The sequence below is a fragment of the Rhinolophus hipposideros genome (assembly GCF_964194185.1).
Source record: "Rhinolophus hipposideros genome assembly, chromosome: 12".
Classification (NCBI taxonomy): Eukaryota; Metazoa; Chordata; class Mammalia; order Chiroptera; family Rhinolophidae; genus Rhinolophus; species Rhinolophus hipposideros.
In genome coordinates this window covers 61,548,913-61,574,041 of record NC_138058.1, presented here as the reverse complement: position 1 = coordinate 61,574,041, position 25,129 = coordinate 61,548,913, and the positions used below count along the sequence as shown (strand labels likewise).

Below are 25,129 nucleotides of genomic sequence, written 5' to 3'. Positions count from 1 at the left end.
CACTTGTTCAGAACGCAGGTTGATCCTTCAGTGTAGTCTCATTGTCCATATTTGGGAGACCGGTGTGGGGGTGAAGATTAGGTTGAATTTGGGAAAGATAAAAGCCAATAAAATGTTACTCCATTGTAATTAATGTTGTAGTACAGCTTTGTAAAATAAGCCTGTCAGTTGGGCCATAATTTGTTACATTTCTTTTATGGGAATATGTATATAAAATGTTAAATGATGAACACACAGTTAAAAACAAGGATACAATTTGTTTAGAGAACAAAGACCTCATATTAAGGATAAGGAATAGGGAAACAGAATCTGAGATTTGTAATGGACCTTTAATTTTCTTTAGTCCATCTCTCTTCTGCTGTGTTAGTAATGATGGTCCAGAGGTTTACTTCTTTGTATTATCTACTTTTTGGTTCTAGTTCTATCTCTGGTGTTGAACAGAGCAAATCTCTGTCCATTTGGATGCATCAAAGGTTCAGATATTTTATGACTGCTTTGATGTCTCTGTTTGATGATAGCTGTTCTGTCTTCCCATGTGCTTCTCTTTTCCAGGCTAATTTCTATAGCCCAGTTCTTGTATACCATTGTTTTCAGACTCTTGGAAATCCTAGATGTCTGTTAACTGTAAATTCTTTACATCATTGTATTCAATACCTCATAAAATGAATGGTTTAAATGTGATTCTGATCAGCTCATCTTAGAATGAGTATATTTTGTCAATGGGACTAAAATAATCCAAGTTTGCAATTAGAATTTTTTCTTTATCAAATGAGTGTATCCTACATTTTGTTCTCATTAACTACTTTGGTCATATAAGCCTATGGGTAAATTTATGTATTTATTTATCTGTTTATCCATTTATTTATTTTCATAATTGACTATTAAGCCAGGACTTCCTATCTTCATTTTAACTTAAGAACAGAGGAAAGAATGGTGTAGCAAATCAAGGGACTTTAGGGGCACAAAGATTTGGGTTTTGCCATTTATTAGTACAGTGTCTTTGGATTGACTTAATGTCTTTTTAATAAAATGAGAATAATAATGCCTCATTACTAGGATTGCTATGAAGAGTACATGAAATAATCTAGGGAAAGGACTTTAATATGTTTTATTTTAGTGTTTAGTGTTAAAATTTTTAAAAATATTTTAAGTAAACATTAAATAGATTAAAAATATGTAAAAATATGTAACGGATGAAGAATACTATATAGCAGTCATTCATGCTCTTGCTACCCTTAATTTATATCTAGTTTGTTTTTAATCCAGTGTTCTACACTTTACTTCATTTACCGTTTTAAGTTTCCATTTATTGCATTATCTAGCCTACTCAGCTTTGTGTTATCACCAAATACAATGAACAAGTTTTTGAATTATTGTAACAAATCATGGGAAAAAATATTTAACAGGTTAGCCGGAGGCTGAGCGCTGAGGCAGCCACTAGAGCCCTGTTCGTTGGTGAATACTGACGGTTAATCAGCACTTTCTGGGCAGAGGTTTTACAGTCAGCTGCTTCTCAGCCTGGAAGTACTTTTAACCACTTACTTTCTGCTATTTTTTTTTTTCTCTACAAGGATATTGGAGAGATCAATATCAGATACATATTCTCTGTAGAATTGTCCTAATTTACAAACCAATTTTGATATTGTGAAAACTAATGTTTGCTAATTTTATGAAAAAAATCAACCATATTTAGCTTAATAATATAATTTAAACTCTTCGATATTTTATCTAGTGATGAAATATACACATTCTTCAGTTTCAGCATATTGCAGATTTTTAAAAATTGGTTTTAAGTTTCTCAGTTTTTTTTAGTTCTCAGTGCAACCCACAGTGAGCCAAGAAATCTACTACTTACTACTTATATTTTACTAAATAGCATTTTATTAAGTAGTTTCTCACTAAAGATTGCAAAATACATCAGAGTTGCAGCCAAAGATTTCCAGTTATAGAAATTAACTATACCTTATTTTTCTGGTTCCACATTTGTAAGTCTTTAAATGGTCAGCAGAATATCTGAAGAAATATCGAACAAAAAATATCCAGTTCAGTTTTCATTTGAACAAACAATGATCAATTTGTTTAACAGTAAGAGCTAGAGTTGGATCATTGTTTTAAGAATTACATTCACCTTGTTATTTATTTGTGTTATGACGTTTTAGTGAGTGAATATTGTGATTAATACTATGGAATTTTTAGCTAATCAGGAGTATTTATTTTGGGAAATAAAAGATACATCTGGTGAGCAGAAAAACCTGTTTCTTGTACTTTACTTTTGAAATAATATGGCCGTGGGTATATGTTTTAGATTTTTGGCTTTTGTCCATTTTGTCTCTCAGGTGGCTTATTGATTCTTTTCACCGACTGAGGCCCATTGTTTGTAATCTAGCTTTTGTTTTCACATAGCTATTTCCCACTAGTTTGTCATCTATATGCAAATTAAACATAATAACATGCATTCCAGTCACTGTCCCAAGCTAAGTTAGTTTTTACTTTGTTCAGTACTTCCTTTAAAATGGCAAAGTTCAGAGTCCACACATATTTAGACTTGGATAAATAAGACCTTTGCAAAAATCTTCAGTGCTGGTAGGGAAAGAAGGGATGAGAAATGTCTTGAGGTGGAAAAGTAAGAAAAAGAAAGTGTCTTTATGAATATTTTAAATAGAATAAGATATCTTTTAAAAAGGGTTGATTGCTATGTAGCCAAATCTTGTGGGGATTTCTTACAGTCAGTTTTCTTTATAGCCTCATCTCATCAATGTTAAAGCTTCATAATAAAAACAATGATCTTAGTTTTCTGAATGTTATAGTGCAAGACTACCCAGAGTGACGGTGATGGACTGCTCAGTTGAAAACTACCTTTGCTAACTTTTTGTTTCTAGGATGGGGGAAGGGAACAACCCAGTACCAAACAAACAAACAAACTGACAAAAAAACCCTTTCCCTTTCTTGTAAGCCCATAAATGTGCAGGTTTGGGAAATTTATCTTACTTTCAATGTTAAGAGATGACTTTTTATGTTTGTTTTTTTAAGATGTCTGATGAAATTATAGAATATATCCACAAAAAGAGCAAGTCCTATATCTATATTATTTGGTCACCTGATGAAATCAAATCTATGGCCTGAATGAATGCTTTTTATCTTTTTCTTCCTTCCTTTGAGCACTAGTAGTTGCCCCCAAGAGAAGTCTTATTCAAAAATAAACCCTGTTGTGTATGTATGTGTATATATATATATACATATATATATACATATATATGTATATATATATATATACACACACACACATATATATATACATATATATATATATATATATCAAGAAGTGGAGTACAGCATAAGGAATAGAGACATGGTAATGGTTTTATGCAATGTCAGAGGGGTAGTAGATTGGGGGAGGAGGGTTATCACTTTGTGAGGGGTGTAAATATTTAACTGTTACACATTGTTGTACACTAATAATAATAATAAAACACCTGAAACTAATAATGATAATAAAAAGGCAAACCCTGGCCGAATGTTGGTAGACTAAAGTTTAGGTGATACTATATGTTGGGAATACTTTCATTTCCAAGCAATATTCAGCTCTTAAGATGGTATTATCCTTACCAAAACCTCACCTGATGTGAACAGTAATAGGATAAGTCAGTAAAGTTGAATGAGCTTTGTGGTGGGAGTTAGAAGTCCTGGGTTCTAATCCATGTTCTGTTAAAAGCTCTGAGCTTGATTGAGCAGATCACTTTACTTCTCTGGGACGTAGTTCTTGAATCTAACATGAGGGCTTGGATGTGATGCTCTCTTAAATCTTTTCCTATTTAAAATGATCACATAGTTATTATACCTTCCTCCCTCTAAATGTCTGTGTATACTTTTTCCCTTTTTTTTTCTTGGAGGAAGAATTAAATGACTTTTCAGGACCAGTTTATATGAACTGGTGAAACTGCCAATTCCTAATCCTTTGGTTTTGTTGTTGATCATTCATTTATTCAGCAAACATTTATTAGGCATGTACAAGATTTCAGGTTCTTTTAGGTTCTGGGAATGAAAGATCAAGAAGACATACAGACTCTGCCCTCAAGGAGATTACAGCCTAGTAGGGGAAGAAAAACATTCACTACAGTACAATAAAAAAGGGACGTAACAGGCAACGCAGAGGCACAAAGCAGAAGTAAATCTTACTTAACTAATCAAGTAAGGGTTTACAGAGGAGGGGGAACCCCTAACCAGACTTTTATAATTAAAATGAGAAACTTCCCCCCCCTCAATAAAAGTAGTAGATTTTTAATAAAAACGTAGAAAATATAGATAAGCAAAAATCAGGAACACACTGTTAATACCTTGATATACATCTCTTCCCACCCTTTTGAAACTGGGTTTTATTTTATTTATTTAAAAATTTTTATTGTGATAAAATACACGTAACATAAAATTTAACATCGTAACCATTTTTTTTTAAGTCTACAGTTCAGTGGTGTTAAGTACATTCACATTGGTGTGCCACCAGTAATTGGGTTTTAAAGGATGCCTAGGAGACTAAAAAGAGTCAGCCTGGGGAAAGAAGCATTAGAGACAAAGGGCATGATGAGTGCAAAGGTATGCAGTGCTGAAAAAGCACGTTGTGTATGGCCATCGTAAGTAGTTAGGTATAGTGGGACCATAAGGGATATTGGATGAGGAATGGGAGATTTGGGAGTCATCAGTCACACCATGGAGGAACCTAACCTTAACTGACATAGAGGGCCAGTCCACTGACTGGAAAAGGGCTACTGTGGCTAGCCTGAACAGTCGGAGAACAGGTGGTGGCCCCGCTGGTCTGTGGTTTCCACAGGCGTCACAAAGGGAGTATGTGGAAAATATTTTAACACTGATATAAATTTTTGAGAAAGTCTTTCTCTGATTCTGGAAGAACATGACCATCTCTCTTGTAAGTTTGAGTAAACAGAAAAATCATAGGTGATGAGAAGACTCAGCAGTTCAAAAGAAGGATAACAGATAGCTCTCTGTGAAATAGCTGTAACACTACATCAGAGGTAAAAAATTCAAATTCTTAAACTCAGTGAGATTTAAGGGGGATTGTCATGAACAAGGCACATTCTGGGGACAGGAAAACGTTTTTGGAAAACAAAATCATTAATATTGAATGAAAATATATAATGATAGTGAAAGTAGATTGAATACTCCAGAGAATCATTAGTAAATAAGAAGACTAGTTCAGATGATGTTTCAGAGTTATGGAAAGATAGAGATGGAAATTATGACAAAAAGTAATGTGCACAGTAAATAGATCCAAGAGATCTGGTATACATAAATTGGGTATTCTAGAAGGAAAGAACAGAGATGATGTACAAGTAATCAGCAAATGCTTAAAGAAAGTATTAAAATGTTGCTAAACTGAAGACTTGTACTTTTAATAAAATTCACTAAATAGCAAAGAAGATGAGTAATCACTCATCTAGTCATGTTTCTATGTTCAAGGATGAGAGAAAATTCTGCGAATATTCAGGGAAGAATATCAAGTGGTATTCAAAGGAAACATCATCAGGTTGGTTCTAGCCTTCTATTTAATGAAAAAATGCTAGACTAGAGAATTACAGATCTTTGGATTTATGGACTAATAAAATGCTAGTAGAAATTTGAGTAGCATAAATTATCAAACTTTTTTGGCTAATTAAGGATATGAAATATAAAACTAATAATTGAATAATTTTTTGTTTTAGGTCAAACAAAACTTATCTTTTTTGATTATACTGAGGACTAGTGAAAACATCACCAAATGGTACTGATTTCTGGTGTGGAGTTGGTTAACTACTGCAGTATCTACAAGGTCATGAGGGAAAAGTATGTGACCCCAGAGTTTTATACCTTAACACACTGTCATTTACATAAAAGGCAAAAGGTAGATTTCCAGACATGGTTTCAGAAATTACACTAGCTTTGTACCTTTTCTGAAAAAAAGCACCCAAGGAAATACTCTATAGAATAATATGATTAATAAACTTAACAAGTTTTTATTAACAAGTTATTAACAAGTTTTTTATTAACAAGTTTTTATTAAGTTTGATTGAATAAGTTAATATTAAACTTTATATTTATTTCATTTTGATTACCTGTAAAATAGTCATTAAATCTAAGCGACAGAAATAACAACTTAAAAACTCAGAAGTATTTATTTTAAGTATTATGTTCCTACTGTGTATGAAGCAGAGAGCTAGGCTCTGAGGATACAGTGGGAAAAAAAGTAATGTGATTTTTGTCCTAATGGAGCTTACAGTCTAGCAACTGATATAAGAAATAACCTGGTGGTTCCAATGCAGTGTGATTAGTGATGGATAGGCTGCATGGTGCAATGTGAGCATAGAAAAGGAGCATTTAACCCAGATTTGGGGGAGAGCAGAGATGGCTTTCTGAAGAAGGAACATCTGAGTTGAGGTAAAATGAAAGGAGAGAGAAATTGAGAAGATTTCAGATTAGTTGATTGCAGCGACTACAAAGTGAGAGAAAGGAACAGATGACACCAGAGAGGTAACTAGGGACAGTGTCACATAGAACCTTGAAAACAATATCCAGGAATTGGGCTTTATCCTGAGAGGAATGGGAAACTATGAAAAGATTTTAATCATGAAAAAGTGGTATGATCTGGTTTGTTTTTTTAAGAAAGATCACTCAGGCTATAGTGGGGAGAAAATCGGATTAGAGCCAGTAAAATTGAAGGTAGTGAAATCAATTAGAGAGTTGTCTTATTTATTTGTTTGTTTTGGCGATATTTTCATGTCAAATGTGATATTGGGATGGCTATAGTACGGTCATAGGATGGAGAGAAATAGATGGATTTGAGGAAGATTTAGGCTTTGGTGGTTGGACAGTAGGAAGATACAGAGGGAGAAGGACAGACCGGATCTTAAATTTCTGGCTTATGCAATAGGTAGATGATGATGATGATGATGATGATGATGATGATGATGATGATGCCGCTGCCATCCAATAGGGGGATCCTGAAGGAGAAGATTAGGGAAGGATGATGAGTTCAGTTTGAGGTGCCTGTGGACAGCTACGTTGAGATCCAGTAGATAGTTAGAGAAGTGGGTTTGAAGTTTAGGAGACAGAGATCTGGGCTGGAGCTGATTTGGAAAGTATCAGCATTGGAAGGTAATTAAAGTCATGGATATGAAAGATTGCTCAGGTAGAATGTGCAGAGAAAGGAAATAATTTAGGTGCAATATCTTAGGAACATATCCATCTAAAATGAGGATTCTTCTAAGACTTTCAGAAGAAATGACCAAGAAAGTAGGACAAAAATTCAGGAGAGTGTGAGCTAATGCTTCTGAAATGACTGCTGGTGTTAAACAGATAAGTAGATGGATGATGAATTGTGGAATCCAGGTTTCTCACTTTGGAGAGTGAGGTTGCAGATAAGTGTGGACAAGGAAAAGGCTAGAACAATCACGTGGTGCTGGATTAGGGTTAGAGACCTCAATATGAGCTCAGGGTTAGCTTAGTGTAGATATGGCTCCAGACCATTATAGACATGTATGCATTATGTAGCTAGAAAGTATACAGACATACTTTCTAGCTCTGTCTAATGAAAGGGCCTAGAAGCAATGACGCCGCAGTAGCCCCGAGCACACCCAGAACCCAGATTTTGGTTTCTAGTACCATTCTCCAGCAAAAAGAACTAAAGCTCTTTAGAAATGTCTGATTCTAGGACTTGGGCAGGGAAGATGCAAATGAGCTGGGAACATTTTGTAGGCTAGAAAGTAAGAAAATGCTCGAACACCAAAAGAATAGGGGCTTGGCAAAAAGATACAGGAGCCAACCTGAAAGAGCACCCAATGACCAAAGCTGGAACAATCTTAGCAAAAATAAGTAACATTGTATTGGATTATAACCCAAAGTATAAAGTAAATTTCCCTAAATACATACTGATTAAAATAAATGATCGAATAAGTAAGTACCCCATTTTTTTATTTATTCCATACAGACGAATTCCAAGTAATTTATGCAGACACTTCCCTCCTTCAAAGAGGTGGAAATTGAACTCCCCAGCCCTTGACTTGGTGACTAAAAGGGAATGGTTATTTGTGTAGAACATGTTTGAGATTTAAGTCCGGGACCCAGGTATGGTACTTTCATGGGATACGGCACTAAAGAATATTGGTGATCTCAGTGGGAGTAGTTCTAAAGGAAAGGTAGATTTTTTTGGGCTATTACTCTAACTTTAACCAACCTTATAGAGTATTCTGTGTGTTCTTTTTAGAAGATTTAATCACAAACTGACAGCTATTTAGTGTCTGTCAAAAGCTCACTTGAATTATCAGATATGAGAAGATAGTTTAATGAATATCTTAATTATCTATTCATCTAGTTACTTGTATTAAGTCTCAGAGAACAAAAGTATCAAGACTGTGTCACCTCAGTCTCCCCCGGTATGAAAATGCCTGTACTAAGTTCTGATTTAAAGATATGCCATCTGTCTATATAGTATCTGTAAGGAACCCATTTAAATGATGTGAATTTTCTAAAATTATGTTTGAAACTGTAGTCCACTAGGTTCACTGTTCTTTGCGTAAGTGCATAGAGTTCTGATAAAAATTACATTTTCTTCTTACCAAAAAAATGAAAACTTTTAATTCTGAAAACACAGACCCAAATTTGACACTCAGTGTCAAATATAATTTGCTGGTATCATGAACTTGATAGTATCTGTTTCAGTTGCATGTTGTAGTATAACAGATCACCCCAAAACATTGTGGTTTAAAACCACGTTGATTTATTATTTTTACAGTTCTGTGACTCAGAACATTGGGCAGAGCTTGGCCAGGGGATTCTTCTGCTCTGTATGGTGTCAGCTGGGATCCCTCACTCATCTGGTAGCTGGGCTGGAAGGGCCATGTCAGAAGGCTTCACTCACATGTCTGGCACTTGGGCACGCCTCCACGTGGCCTCTCCACAGCATGGGAGTCTGACGGGAGGTGGCTTTCTTACGGGCTTCTAGCTTCCAGGAGGGAGATCGGGGAAGCTGCCTGTTCTCCGGGTCTCTGGAGTTTTAGGACATCACTTTCACCACGTCCTGTTGGTTAAAGTCACAAGGCCAGACAAGATTCAAGGAGCTGGGAAATAGTTTTATTGTGATGAGTCCTCTTTACCTTGTATTTTAACGTGTAACCAATTCAAGTCCTCTTAGAAATGAGACAGGCTAACATTAAACAAAAATTATTACCTTAATTTAATAGAAAAAATGGAATAATGGGGCCACGCTAACTTTCACTCTTCTATTGTCACTATAAATTTATCTTTGGATTAAGAAGTATCTTGGATTACTTAGAGTTGAAAATTTTCTAAATATTTTTGCTTAGTAATTGGGGCTATCTTTGAGAATTTCCAGTTTTATCTTAGTTTTCCTGATCTGGAAGTTTTACTGTCACGTGTCCATATTTTTTTTAGTTCTGATAAACTTGGTGGAGCACAATCTAGCAAAGGCTATTGTAATTTAAAATCCGGATACTCTGACTCGTAATTCCGCTTCATAAGTACACAGTTATTCTTTACAGCATTGTCAGTACTGGTAAAATATTGGAAACAACATAAGACTCCATCAGTGAGAGACTGGTTAAATAAATGATGAAGTATTTGTAACTATAAAATCATGAAATTGTTAAAGGAGACATGACGAAATTCTATAAAGAGTGATTGAAGTAAGCTATAAGATACATTAAGTAAAAAAATGAAGAAAAGCTGTATAGTATGCCACCACTTTCTTTAAAAAATGTGTAAATGCTTTTATATATGTAGAATAACTATAAACACACAGTAAATAAGGAAAGGGAGCTGAGTGATTGGGGAAGTTTTCTATTCACAGTTTACTTTTGTACCAGGCACATGTATTAATTACTCTAAAAATTAACCTCTAAGAAATGCTCTGATAGTTGTATTTCATTTGTTGGTTATTTTCTGTGTAAGGCAGAATGTTGGTCGCTACATTCAGAGACGACTAGGCCAGCATTAGGGAGCCTAAAGGCCTGTAGGAAAGATGAAACACATGTACCATGTAACTAGGCTGCTTGATAGAGATTTCATTTTTGCATTGCCCAGATACTTTGCCCGTTATCTTTATTGGATTGCTTATCTTCTTATTGTATTACAGAGTTCTTTATATTCCCAAAACAAGTATTACATATTTGTTTTGCAGATATTTTTTCCAAGTTTGTGGTTTGTCTTTATGTTTTCATAACACTGCCTTTTAAAGAGCAGAAGTTTAAAATTTTAAGTGCGATATCTTTTTTCTTTTCTTTTCTGGTTTGTGTTTGTGGTGTCATATCTAGAAACTCTTTGCCTAAGTCACATTTTGGCAAATTACAGCTGATTCATCTGATTGCTTGTAAATAAAGTTTTATTGGGGCATGGCCATGCTCACATGTTTAGTCATTATCTACGGCTGCTTTCATGCTGCAATGACAGAGTTGCGTATTTGCAACAAAGACTGTATATAGCCCACAAAGTGTATAATATTTACTATCCCTTTACTAAATATTTATTAGCCCTTTGCAGAAAATATTTGCCAACCCCTGGGCGAAACTAGGACCCCCCAAATTTTCCCCTGTGTTTTCCTCCAGAAAATTTTGCATTTAAAAATATCTAAACCTATTAATTTTGTTATAAGATAGTAGGTGTGGGATGAGGTCCTTTTCTTTTTCTTTTTTTCTTTTTTTTTTTTTTGCATATAAGTTGTTCCAGTACCAGTTGTTACAAAGACAATTCTTTTTCCGTTAAATTACCATGATACTTGTGTTGTAAATCAATTCATCATAAATACATAGATCTGCTTCTGGACAGTGTCTTCTGTTCCATTGATCTGTATGTTTATCCTTGTGCTAGAATTACAATGTCTTGATAGCTGTAGCTTTATAGGAAGTCATGAAATCAGGTTGTGTAAATTTTCCAACTTTGTTCGTTTTCAAAATTGTTTTGAGTATTCTAGGTTCTGTGCATTTGCATATGCATTCCAGAATCAGCTTGTCAATTTTTATTTAAAAGCCTGGTGGGATTTTAATTAGGATTTATGTTAAATCTATAAATTAATTTGGGAAGAACTGATATCTTAACACCAATTGATCTTTGAAAACAGTATATCTCCATTTATTGAGGTCTTTGATTTCTTACTTGGTGTTTTGTATTTTTTAGCACACAGCTCTTCCACTTATTTTGTTAGTTTTAGTTTAGGTATTTCTTTATTGATGCTAATATAATTGCTACTGTTTTGTTAATTTGTCTAATTATTAATTACTACTATATAGAAATACTGTTGAATTTTGTATGTTGACTTTAGATCCTGCAATTATGCTAAGTTCCTTATTAATTTTAGTGCTAGATTCTTTAGGATGTTCTGTATTGACAATCCTGTCACTTAGGAATTTGGTTTTGTTTCTTAGTTTTTTCCTCATCTCTAGGCTTTTTTTTCCTAGCATTATTGTACTGGCAAACAGTACAATATTGAATAGGAGTTGTGAGAGCAGATGTTCTTGCTTTGTTCCCAGTCTTAGAGGGAAAGCATTTAGTGGTTCATGATTATGTATGATATTAGCTATTGATTTGTTGTAAATTCATGTCCCAGACTGAGGATGTACCCTTCTGTTCCTAGTTTTATAAGAGTTTTGAATTATGAATGGCTGTTTTTTTCCTAATTTTTTGCATCTATGTAGGTGATTAATTGATATGGTATATTGGTTGATTTTTTTCATATATTGAACTAAAACTGCATTCCTGGGATAAATGCTATTGGTCACGATACATATATTTTTTATATTACTGGATTTGTTTTTCTAGTATTTGGTTAAGATATTTTGTGTCTGTGTTTATGAAAGGATATTTGTCTGTAGTTTATTTTTATTAAAGATTTTTGGGGGAGTCTGAGTTTTGTATGAGAGCAATACTATCATAAAATGAATTGCGAAGTGTTTTCCCATTTATTTCAGGTGGAGTTTATATAATATTGGTATGATTTCTTCCTTAGATGTTTGGTAGAATTTACCAAAGAAGCCATTTGTCCTGAGCTTTCTTCATAGGAAGATTTTAAATTATGAATTAAATTTCCTTAATATATTGAGAGCTATTTTTATTATCTAATTTCTTCAATGAACTTGGTAATTTGTCTTCAGACTTTCAAGTAACTGGTATATTTTATCGAAGTTATAGAGTTTATTGCCATAAATATTACCTTATTATCCTTTTAATATCTATAAGATTTCTAGTGATGACCCTTTTCATTTCAATATAGTTTGTGACTTCTCTTTTTTTCTTAATCACTCTGGCTGAAATTTATTCAATCTTATTGAACTTTTCAAAGAACTAGATTTCAGTTTAATAGGTTTTTCATTTTCAACTTTCTATTGTTTTTCATTTTCAACTTCATTTCTTCAAATTGCTTTGTGTTTCATTTGCTCTTTTTTTCTGTTTCCTTAAGGTGGAGGCTTAGATTAATAATTTAAGACTTTTGTTTTCTATAAGCATTTAATACTGTAAGTTTCTAGGAACTGCTTTAGTGATATCCCACAAATTTTGATATGTTCAATTTTACTTTCCATTCAATTAAGAATATTTCTCTTTTTGACCTGGGGGTATTTAGAACAGGGTCATTTAATTGCTAACCTTTGGTAATTCTTAATCTATATTTCAGTTATTGATTCTAATTTAATTGTTTTGGTCAGAGAAAATACATTATTTGACTTTGATTCTTTTAAATATCTTGAAGCTCATTTTATGGCCCAGAATATGGTTTTTCTTGGTGAATGTTCTATGTGCCCTTGCAAAGAATTATATTCTGCTCTCATCGTGTAGCATGTTTTGTAAATGTTGAATTGGGTCAAATCAGTTGTTAGTGGTTTTATGTCTTCTTTTTCTGTCTTCTTGTTCTATTAACCAATAACAGGAGTATTAATGCCTGCAACTGTAATTGTGAATGTGTCTAATCTCCTTGCAGTTTTTGTTTCATTTATTTTGAATCGAGGGTGTTAGGTGGAAACCCACTTAGCATTGCCATGTCTTCTTGATGAATTGATCCTTATCATTATGTAGTGACCCTCTTTATCACTGGTAAGATTTCTTGTTCTGAGGTTTGCTTTGTCAGATACTAATGTAGCCATGATATCTTTTCTTTTCATCCTTTTACTTTAAATCTTTTTATTATGTTTTTATATTTAAAGTGTCTTATAGATAGCATATAATTGGATCTTGTTTTTTCAATTTGTGATCTGATAATCTCTACCTGTTAATTGCGTATTTGAGTAATTTTTAATTTAATGTAATCATTGATAAGTTTGGATTTGAATATACCATCTTGCTAATTGTTTACTGTTTTGAATCTTTGTTGATTGAATTGACCCAGGATTAGGCATTTGAGGGTGCTGAAGTGGGAGAAAGAAAGTAACATACTAGGTGGACTGATAGCTTGGGTGACAACCAGATTTTGAGACTGATGCGAACATAGCAACTGGAGGGATGAGACGAGGTAGAGTGATTCTGGATTGAGTCTGGACTGAGGTTTGATAAAATGTAGTGGGATATTGAATGACAGAGATGAAGAAGGTAGGACAGCAAGACGGCATAAGCCTGACGGACGGAATGGGATTGCTTGTGAATTAGGGTCTGGAAATGTCATTGTGGAGAAGGTTGATCTGCTGCCTTAGCTTTCACTCTAGAAGGTTCTTTTCAAGAACCAGATTTAGCGCAGTGGTTGAAAGATGTGTTCATTGATAAGGCTGAGGAGGTACAGGAGATTTGTTTTACTATGTCAAAGGGGTTTCCAGAGGTCCCCGGGGAAAAGATTGGAACGAAGGGCGGTAGTGGGGGCACACCTGGGTGGCTGAGAAAGCATAGAGAACATTGTGGGCAAGAAAATAGGAGAGAAGGTAGTTGGCCAGAACAGTTTGTGTTTTGAATAAAGCCCAAGAATGACAGGGGTGAGAGCCACAGGTAGAATTAACTAGTAAGATTCCTGAATTGATCTTGTCTCCTGAATTGATCCGTGGTATCATGAGTGTCTCTGGAGTCTGCTCCACTGTGTCTTTGTGATCTAACGGGAATAATAGTAAAAACTTAACCCAGGGTGATAAAGCCTAAAGCAGTTAAGCTTTAAATAATGAAAGCCAGTAGAGCTCACATTTCTTTTAAGAATTCTTTGGTGTCTGCAAAATTCCCACTGTTTGGAGGTATCTTTGGAGTGGGAAGACACAGCAGTACCATTAGTTTCGTAAAATCCAACTTGTGTTATCCCACTGCCAATGACCCAGGAATGAATGGTAGACATCATACTGGATGCTTCTTTATCGTAGACGTTATTGTCTTCTGGAAATCCTGTTTCCTCCTGCTGTTCCATTTTACCTGAAAGTGGGTGCTGAGGCTATGGCTGCTGGCTTGGATGAGTGAGCTAATGTAGTTATGAACCCCTTGTCTCCTTGGAATACCAATACAAAGCCTAATTTGCTGCATATCTCCTTTGGGGCTCAATCTTTTCAAAACTAGTTACCAATTATCTCTTACCAACTTTCTCTCTCTCTCTCTCTCTCTCTCTCTCTCTCTCTCTCTCTCCATCTATCTTTAATTTCAACTTTTAAAATCTATTGTTAGGGACAAGACTGGGAATTGGCATTTCTTGAACAACTAAAGCATCTGTATAAGAATCTTTGTTTGCTTACAGAGAAACAATGATGTATCACTGTATCTAAAATCTAATGTTTTCAGAAAATCTGTAATATTTTCAGTAGACTAATGTGTCATCTTTCTCCTACTTTAGATCTCTCCATACTAATGGAAATGTAACTGGAACTGACTTTGATGATAAAAATCAACGACCATCAGGCAAGATCATGTAGTAGGAATTTTTGCTTCCAGATGAAGACACCGACATTTAGAATTTCTACTTTCTAAGGTATTGGAGGCATAATTTTATTTTAATTTGACTCCTTGGCAGTCATTTTATAATGTGGGTTTCTACATACAGATTTCATAAGTTTAAATTTTTATATTAGAATGGTTAACTTTTGGAGAAGAGTTTGACCACCCCCCTTTTTATACCCCCCCCCCAAATTTAGAAAAGATCCACTTTTTTTTACCCCCAAGTCAAGTTGTTGTCCTTTCAGTCTTAGTTGTGGAGGGTGCCATTCAGCTTCAAGTTGTTGTTCTTTCAGTCTTGGTTGTGGAGGGCGCAGGTTAGCTCCAGGTCCAGTTGCTGTTGCTAGTTGCAGGGGGCACAGCCCACCAACCCTTGAGGGAGTTGAGGAGTTGAACCAGCAACGTTGTGGTTGAGAGAGCCCACTGGCCCTTGTGGGAATCGAACCGACAGCCTTCGGAGTTAGGAGCACAGAGCTCCAACCACGTGAGCCACTGGGCCAGCCCCAAGATCCACATTTTAAAGTGAGGTAATCTTTATAAGGAAAATGTGTCTATTATAAGCAATTAAGGTATACACTGAGTGCATGTTAAGACTCAGTAAGCCATGTTAGAGGAACTGGAATAAATAAATGTCAGTTTAACAGTTATTTAATTTGCGTCACAACTCTCTGAGATGAGCAACTGAATTCAGCACTCTGACAAGAGTTTGCTCACGTGATGCAAGAGATCTTAGTGATTGTCCTTTAGTTTGATTTGGAAACCTTTCATTCCTGTTCTCCTATGCTTATTGTTAAAGGTTTTTTATTCGCCAAGAAGTGTCACATTTACTCCCCATAGACTGTGCCTGTAGAACCTTTGGGATTTGATGGATTAGTTTCACTTGGACCAGAAAAGCAAGATATGTAATTAAAGAATCAAGTGACACTTCCAAATTATGGGGTAGATCCCCACTCTAAAGGCTGCATAAAATAATTGAAAACAAAGGAAACATCATATTAATAGAAAACAAACACTGTGCTCCCTATTTTTCTAAAACAAATGTAAATTCCAAACAGGATATAGTTGGTGTTCATTTAAAAACCAAACTTTTAAAAAAGTTGTATTTTTCCAAATAGGCAGAAGTTATGGAAAGGTAATTATTTTAGAGGTTAGGTCCAAGTTGGTTGGTTCTCTGTATACATTATAGAGGTTTATAAATTAATCTTATTAGAATATAGAAAAGGTGAAAATCTGAGAAAAATGTATCACTTATTACTAGGATTATTAATTCCATTTCTGTTTTGGAAGAATATGCAAAGCAGTAAATTCTAAAATAATAAGAATCCATGATATTGGAAAATTCTAAGACTGCTTCAGTTAAAATAAATGAATTACCTTCTTGAAGGGGGTGGTGTAATTGAGCAAGTTTTGCCTGAAAAGTTACCTTAAATCATATCGCAAATGAAAAAGAGTTAGGTTGCTCTGATGAGAAGTTTTAACACTTCCCTGGCAACTAGTAGATGTATCTGTATTTTTCTAAAATGTTGTGGTGTTATTTTGAATCAAATGGTAATGATGATTAGATATATTATTTGTCTTATTATCAGAACTATTTCCTTTATTATTTTAGATATCTTTCCTTCTTACTTTCATAATTTATCTTATTACCAGAACCATTTCCCTTAATTTTAAAGATATCTTTCCTTCTTACTTTCATTTAACAACATTAGTTGAATGTCCAAGCTTTGCAAAGAATCATTTTAGATATGTGGAAGAATATATTATTCTATAACTTCATTGTGAAGTTGAAGACATCTTTCTTTCAGAATGTTTACTGTGGGGTCAGTGACACACTAATCTGAAAACCATTTAAAAGCAATCATAAAATGAGCACATAGAATCATAATTTAGAATTCCTTTCTAAGTAATACAGTTAAATTCTATATTCAAATCTCAACAAAAGTTAAGATTAGGAAGTAGAAAGTTCTGATTAATTGAATTTGCTGACTAATTGGTTTTGGTTGTTACCTACTTATGATTCTACTTACAAAAGTGCCAGATTAGGTTGCTTAAATTGTTACATTAGGGATTTCTAATTCATCAGTTTCTTACATCTCTCACACTCATTTGCAAGCTTTCACACAGTGATATCCCTATTAATATTTGTCATTTTCCCTAAAGGAAAAAAAGTGAAAATTTCACCCAAACCTGTTCAGAAGTTTTATATGATACATTTTGACAATATTTTCTTCTAATTTGCTGAGGGGCCTTTAGATTTTGAGATTGTGGGATTTTGTTTTTTTTGGGAGGCATTAAAGCAAAACAAAATCAGCACATGAATTAAGGCTCTAAAACATTTGTAAGATTGTATCTTGGAATACAGTTTATGCCTTTTAAAAATATTTTATTTGGACTCAAGAACACATTTGGAAACATTTGAACAAAGTGTATGAAGGGAATCGGTAATCCCTTGCTATATAGTTTTCTATATTGCATTTATGGTATGATGGAAAGAACAGAAGCTTTGGCCCTTCTACTTTCATGCTATCCTGGGAAATTGAGTTAATATTTCTTTTTTTTTTTTTTGAGTTAATATTTCTGTCTTAGTTTCCTTTTCTACAATAATTACTTTTAGACTTGTGATGAAAAATGAAGTGTTAAAATGATATAAAATAATGCTGTGAAATTAATAAATGTTGCTAAAGACAGAGAAGACCACCCCACTGAAGTATCATTCATGGTTACCCTTCTCATAGCAAAAACAGGTCAACTCACTACTACCCAGAAGCTTGTAAAACCAGTTTCAAAGTTAATGACAAATATTATGCTTGGAGAGAAAGTAAAATGAGCTTTTGGCAAAAATCCCTTATCAAAAGCATACCATCTGGAAAAGCAATTACTGTCATGTGTGCGTGCTAGCGTAAGTTTTGGTTTTCGGTTGGATGAAAGCACTGATGTGTAGAGAACATACCAGCACTTCATACAGATGTGTTACTGTTATCACTGAGAAGTCAGCACTACTGCAGAAGAATGTTTTGTTAGCATTTTGTTCTGATTTGGGTGGTAGTTGTTTTTTTTTTTTTTTTTTGCTTTTTTTTTTTTTTTTTTTTTACCCATTGTTGCCTGTAAAAGTTGATTGGTTCCTCTGATCAAAGCCCAGCAACTTTAGTTGCAGGAAAGGTGTAGTTGGTCTGTGAGTAACAGAAATCGCACCAGGATATCAATTCATATCCCGTTTTTGTTAGAGAGAAGAATCGGCATTCCGTAATGTGATTTCTGATTGTGATTTAATGTCAAAGAGAATAGTGATAATTGTGAATATAAGCAATTTTTGGCCACTAAAGCCATGTCTTTTCAGTTTTGTGAAGAAATGGTCAGCAAGTGTAGGATCTTGCTTTTCCACAGTTATATATGCTAGCCGTGTAGTGTGACAGGGCTTTACATGTTTTTAAATTAGTTTTTTAGTAAAATAAGATAAATGAATATTTATTGATATCATCTCTACTATTTCAAGGAGGCATAACTTAGCAAATATATTTACTATTTTCAAAAGTCAGAGTATCATGAGTTTTAATGTTCAGGATGAGGTATGAGGATTTTGTTAAAAAATCTGAATTATGGTACAAAATAATCCAATCTCTAAGAGTTTGACCATTTCCCCACACTTGATGATTTTATTAATTTATCAAAGAAAAACTGAATTTTTATTGTATATATTTAGAAACCATATCCAAATTTCGAAATAGAATATGAAGAAATACTTTCCAGAGCCAAAACGCCAACAGAGAATAAATAGGTTAGGAATCTTTTTGGTCCAATCTCCCAATTTGAAGCATTTAACATTCAGTTTTGAGTGGGATATGCTTTTTTTTTTTTTTTTTTTGGATGTTCAACGAAATGCTAAAAGTAGATATCAGTGAGAAGTATTGCTATAATTTTTGGGTCCATGTTCAGTTATAAAATCTAGAATGTTTAACACAACTGATTTATTATTAAGAATTAGGAATTTTTTAATTTAGTAGAAATAAAGAATTATGAAGAAACTAGTTGAATAGGAAAGCGGCTTATGTCAAAGCTGATTTCAGATCTGGGGCCTTGAGCGTCTTGCAAGGAAGTCATCAAACACTAATAGGGTGTGGCACAAACACGAAGGTACTTAACTGAGCAGGCCCTCGCTGGCCAAAGATGAGGCAGTTTGCGTGTCAGCACATATACTGTAGTATAACCAATCACATCAAATATGTTTAAATCCGTAAGTTCATAATGATACTTAAAAAAATGAATTACTTTTCTTTGGGGTATGCTAAGGAACCAGCTGTACTTGAAAGTAACCAAATAATTGAGGAAAAGAAGCTTCTTTTCTCAGAAGTATTCTAGTTAAAAATGAAGAAAGTAATAAATAGAACATCACCACTTTGTAATGAATTCCTGGACCTAAGCAAAGATCATCAGTGGTTCCTAATAGCACATAAAAACAACCAGACATTCGATTTATTTTAATGAAAGTTCACAACACTACTTAGGAAGTATCCTTGCCAAGAAATTGAACTTGAACCTGAATCTGATCAAGCCTCTAGGTCTAATTACCAGTTTACAGGAAACACAGAAGACAGGGAAACAGATGAAATGATACCATGAGGATGCAGTCAGAAAAATCTAGGCTTTGGGGAAGTTCTTAGGACGCAAAACTTATTTTTTTCCAATAAACAAAACTGTAGAGAACAACAAAAAAAAAGAGAAATGAAAAAGGAAACCAGAGATTAATTGCAATATTTGGACTTTATTTGGGTCTAGATTTTTAATATATAAATATTTATGATAACCAGGGAAACTTGAATACTGGATATTTCACATTAAGAAATTATTGTTAATTTTTAGGTGTGATAGCAATATGTAGTTATATTTTAAAAGTCATTATCTTTTAAGAGACGGATATTGAAACAATGGATGCAAGGATATGTCTGGGATCTGCTTCATTATTTTATAGAGTAGAGGGAAGGCAGTGGGTAGGAATGAAACAAGATTGGCTATTGTTTAAGGTAGGCACTTGTGGTGTTGGGGGTGGTGGTGGTATAATTCTTGATATTCTCTTAGTCATTATGAAAATTTCCATAAGAATGGTCGAGAAATTTACATTTTTTCTGTGTTGGCTCATAAGAATGCAATTGAATTACGTGTATTTAGCAACCTAATGAATTCAGGTAATTTCTTGAGTCTATTGGGTTTTCTGTATAGGAAATCATACTGCCTACAAAGGACAGATTTACTATATAGTGCTCACTATTTACCAGACTCTATTGTAGGCACTTACATATATTAACCCATTATATTCTTGGAAGAAATCCAGTGAAGAGGACATTAACTTGCCCAAGGTTGCCCAGCTGGATATGTGGTAGAGCTGGGATTTGAGTTCAGGCAACACAGCCCTAAAGTCTGTCTTCTCTAGTTGTTGCACTTCTCCTTGAAACTTTTTTTTTTTAATTCTAAACATTAGGTTCTTTTGAAAATATCTAAATAATTAAAGTACATGGTTAAGAAATCAAATAGTTTTGAAAGACTAACAATTAAAAAGCACATCCTGTGCCTCATCTCTTTTCTCTCCATTTCTGGTCCCTATTTCCCAGAGCAAAACACTTTTCAGCTATTTAACGCTGTTTCTTCTGCTAGCAAGCAGAAGAAATATTTTATTTCTAAATAACATATATTAATATTTAGGTAATATCTGATTTTTGTTATTAGAGAGTAGGATTTTGTCAGTTAGGATGCTTCGGCTTCTGGTAAGCCCAATCCCAGCTGGTTTAAGAAATAAGACATTCCTTGATTCCCATCAGAAACTGGAAGCCAGTTTCTGATGAATCTGAGTCAGCTTCATTCAGTGGCTCTGCCTCCATTTTTCTGTGATTCACTCACTTCCCTTCTCTCTTGTGTGGTGGCCCCAACCATAGACTGTTTCTCCTGTGGGGGCCAACGAACTGGAACCTCTCCTTAAAACTTTTTATTTTAAATCTCTCCCCTCTAATCCTAACACTGTTTATTTCGTTTGTCTTAGTGTAGTGGCTAGAAGTTAAACTTTTAAATACCGGTTTTCATTTGTACTTTTGATTTTGGAAGTTGTCTTAATACTTGGGGAATCCAGAGTCCAGTGAGTTTACTCCTTTACAAATAGAAGGTACTCAACTAAGAGACAAAGAATAATTTAGTGTGTAGCCAGAAACCAAAGAATAAAGTGTATCATGACAGCTTCCAGTGGGTTTTTTTTTTTTAACTATGTTTACCTTCTGATCTGCAAGCAAGCCTATTCATGGCTCATTTTACTTTCAATTACTTGTTGATTTTATTGGTCCTGTTTGCTTAATTTCTTTGTGACTCTTAGATAAAATTACTCCTTCATTTCCCCAATGCCCATGCCTGTTATATAATTACTTCCCACTTGACTTTACGTAGGTTACATGAGATAAAATTAAGCAAGGCATTTAGTTCACTGTTTAGCGCATATGTATCTAGTAAATGTGTCTTTTGGTCCAGGAGACCACTACTTTGTAATTTTGTTTAAAAAATGCTGTTTTTTCTTTGACTAATTTTTAAACTAGGGAGGGGGTGGATATGGCTTAGTTACTCTAAGAAGTCCTAGGCCTGGGCAGGTGGGAAAAACTGTTGATAATGTGTTATAGTGGTTTAATGAGTAATTTCCGTGTTCTCTGTAAGGAACTCTTTTTTTTTTTTTTTTAATAAGAGCCTCTGAGTTTAAGAAAGATTATCAGTTGCCGAAAGAATACTTGCCTACTAAGAGGTGGGGTATGAACACCTTAGGGAAAATATGACTTGTCTCAATTCTGTGGGTTTTTTAATTTCTCTTTGACCAACCACAAAGTACCTTAGGACATAGCAAGATAGCTAAGCTTCATGAAAGGAGGCATGTGGGCTCTAATAAGAAGGAAAATTTTTGCTTTCACATTCAAGAGAAAGAGATGGGTTACAGACAACTTTTACGGACAATTTTTTCCTGAAGGTCATGGAAGGTAGCCATCTGAAGACCTGCTCTAGCTAGTTAAAACTTGTGCTTGTTTTCTATGCTTCAACACCTCTTCCTTCCAACCCAGTTGCACTTGTTAAAAGATTGCACTTGAAGCAGTCTTTTAACATATCTTTAATGATGTTTTTGAAAATGATATTAATCTAGTTGGAAACTGAAGATTGTAGAGACCCAAGAGTTTCTTCCATTTTCCAACTGACAGTTATAATTACTGAGTATGGCAGAGCTATTGGAATTGAATAACCAATTATTTGTGTTAAAGAAAGGGTTTGTTCTGTTTGTGTGTCTTTTATTTTCCGAAGGTACAATGAAAATTTATACTTGTATCTCATTGCATCATATCTGATTGCAGAAATTAAAGCACAATTTATAAGCAAAAAGAAAAAGGGTTTACTTTTATGGGCTATAGTTTATTGGTAAGAGATAAAAGATATTTTTTGAATAATAAAATAAATGCATAAAACAGAAACTCCTTTCTGATCATGAAAGCTTTGAGTGGAAAGATGAAATACACTAGTCCCCCTTTATCCACAATTTTGCCTCCTGCGGTCTTAGTTATACCCTCAGTCAACTGCAGTCCAAGAATATTAAATGGAAAATTCCAGACATAAACAGTTCATAAGTTTTAAATTGCGTGCTCTTCTGAGTAGTGTGATGAAATCTCACGCTGTCCTGCTCTATCCCTCCTGGGACACAAATCATTCCTTTGTCCAGTACATCCACCTCACTTCATCTTATCACATAGGCATTACATCATCTCACATCGTCACAAGAAGGGTGAGTGCAGTACAATAGGTATTTTGAGAGAGAGAAAGACCACATTCACATAACTTTTATTACAGTATATTGTCATAATTATTGTATTATTTGTTATTGTTAATCTTTTATTGTGCCTAATTTATAAATTAAACTATCGTATTTAGAGGGGAAAAAACAATATATAGAGGCATATCTTGTTTTATTGTGCTTCATAGATAATGTGTTTATTTTTTTGTTTTTTTAAATTGAAAGTTCGTGGCTACCTTGCATTGAGCAAGTGTGTTGGCTCCATTTCCCATATTTTTTTGTTTTTTTAAATTGAAAGTTCGTGGCTACCTTGCATTGAGCAAGTGTGTTGGCTCCATTTCCCAGTAGGATTTGTTCACTTTGTGTGTCTGTGTCACAGTTTGGTAATTCAAACGATATTCAGACTTTATCATTATTATATTGGTTACGGTGATCTGTTATCAGTGATCTTTGATGTTACTCTTGTAATTGTTTTGGAGCATCACGAACTGCACCCGTATGAGGTCTGACAGTTATATTCGCGAACTCATCCTAGAAAAAGCACTACATACCTCATTGCTGAATCTCACTACAGTTACCTTCAAAGTCCTTCCCTTGGGAAGCTATGCAGCGACGCCAGCACCTAGTCCACCCTTCAAAGCAATTTTGGACTCTTTTTCTGGAATGGCCATCAGAGCTGTTGTAGTATTACCCTTGATATCCTGAATGTCATCAAAATGTCTTCCTTTCAATATTTCTGTTATCTTTGGGTAGAGAAGAAGTCATTGGGGGCCAGATAAGGTGAGTAGGGAGGGTGTTCCAATACAGTTATTTGTTTACTGGCTAAAAACTCCCTCACAGACAGGGCCCTGTGAGCTGGTACATTGTCATGATGTAAGAGCCATGAATTGTTGGTGAAAAGTTTGGTCTAACTTTTTCACACAGCCTTTTCAGCACTTCCAAATAGTAAACTTGGTTAACTGTTTGTGCAGTTGGTACAAATTCATAATGAATAATCCTTCTGATATCAAAAAAGGTTAGCAACATCGTTTGACTCTTGATTTGGACTGATGGAACTTTTTTGGTCATGGAGAATTGGCTGACTTCCATTGTGCACTTTGACGCTTTGTTTCAGGGTCGCATTGATACACCCATGTTTCATCACCAGTAGTAACATGGTCCAAAACATTGTCTCTCCTCTCCAAAAGGTCTTGGTAAACTTTGACTCTCCTTTTCTTTTATTCATCGGTGAGCTCCTTCCAGACCATTTTTGCACACATCTTTCTCATGCCAAGATTTACAGTTAAGATTTTCCTAACTGTTTCTCTATTCATGTTTACTTGGTCTGCTGTGCTTCTCATAGCCGAAGATTTTGACACACAATTCGACGAAGTTTGCAATGTTTTTGTCAGTTCTGCTTGCTACTGGCCTCCCTGATCTCTGTTCATCAGTGGCACGTTCTCTCCCCTCAGTAGAACGTTTCATCCATTTGTACATGGCTGTTTTCTTTATGGCATTATCCCCGTAAACTTGGACTAACATGTCCCTGATTTCACTTCCACTCTTGCCAAGCATAACAAGAAATTCAGTGTTTGTTCGTTTTTCTAATTTTATAATAGCTCATACATTCTTGCGAGGGCACACAAAAACACACAACCACAATAATGAATGCAACTCAGCAAGACACTGCCACACGTCGACATGAACACAGCTGTGAGACACTGATACACCAAGGTTATGAAACCTCACCGAGCTGTTTGTACAGTGCTGCCAATGTAAGCACACGGTGGCATGTTCACAAACTTAACTGTCAGATCTTGTATGACATCAAAAGTAATCGATAAATACTTTGTGTGTTTTGACTGCTCCACCAACTGGTTGTTCTCTTGTCTCTGTCCCTCTCCGTGGGCCTCCCTGAGACATAACAGTATTGAAATTAGGCCAACATATCCCTACAGTGACCTCTAAGTGGTCAAGTGAAAGGAAGACTCACACATCTCTCACTTTAAAGCAGGGTAGAAATGATTAAGTTTAGTGCAGAAGGCATTTCAAGAGCTGAGATAGAGTGAATGTTGGGCCTCTTGCACCAAACAGACAGCCAAGTTATGAACACAAAGGAAAAGTTTGTGAAGGAAATGAAATGTGCTATTCCAGTGAACACACGAGAGATAAGAAAGTGAAACAGCTTTATTGCTGATACGGAGAAAGTTTTAGTGGCCTGGAAAGAACAAACCAGCCACAACATTCCCTTAAGCCAAAGCTTAATCCAGAGCAAGGCCCTACCTTCTGTTCTGTGAAGGCTGAGAGAGGTGAGGACGCTGCAGAAGAGAAGTCTGAAGCTAGTTGAGGTTGGTGCATGAGGTTTAAGGAAAGAAGTCAACTCTGTAACATCAAGACACAAGGTGAAGCAGCAAGTGCTGGTGTGGAATCTGCCCCAAGTCCTCCAGAAGCTGTAGGTAAGGTCATTAATGA

The 25,129-nt window shown here is 34.9% G+C and overlaps 1 protein-coding gene across 6 annotated transcripts in view; it reads left to right on the top strand.

Moving 5' to 3' along the window:
- Nucleotides 1-25,129, top strand: part of NCOA1 (nuclear receptor coactivator 1) — a 199,994-nt gene that overhangs the window by 26,894 nt on the left and 147,971 nt on the right. For all 6 annotated transcript variants that reach the window (XM_081068634.1, XM_081068631.1, XM_081068635.1 and 3 more), the window contains exon 2: nt 14,783-14,917. The gene's annotated coding sequence lies outside the window, so the exon portion shown is untranslated. The remainder of the gene's footprint in view (nt 1-14,782; nt 14,918-25,129) is intronic.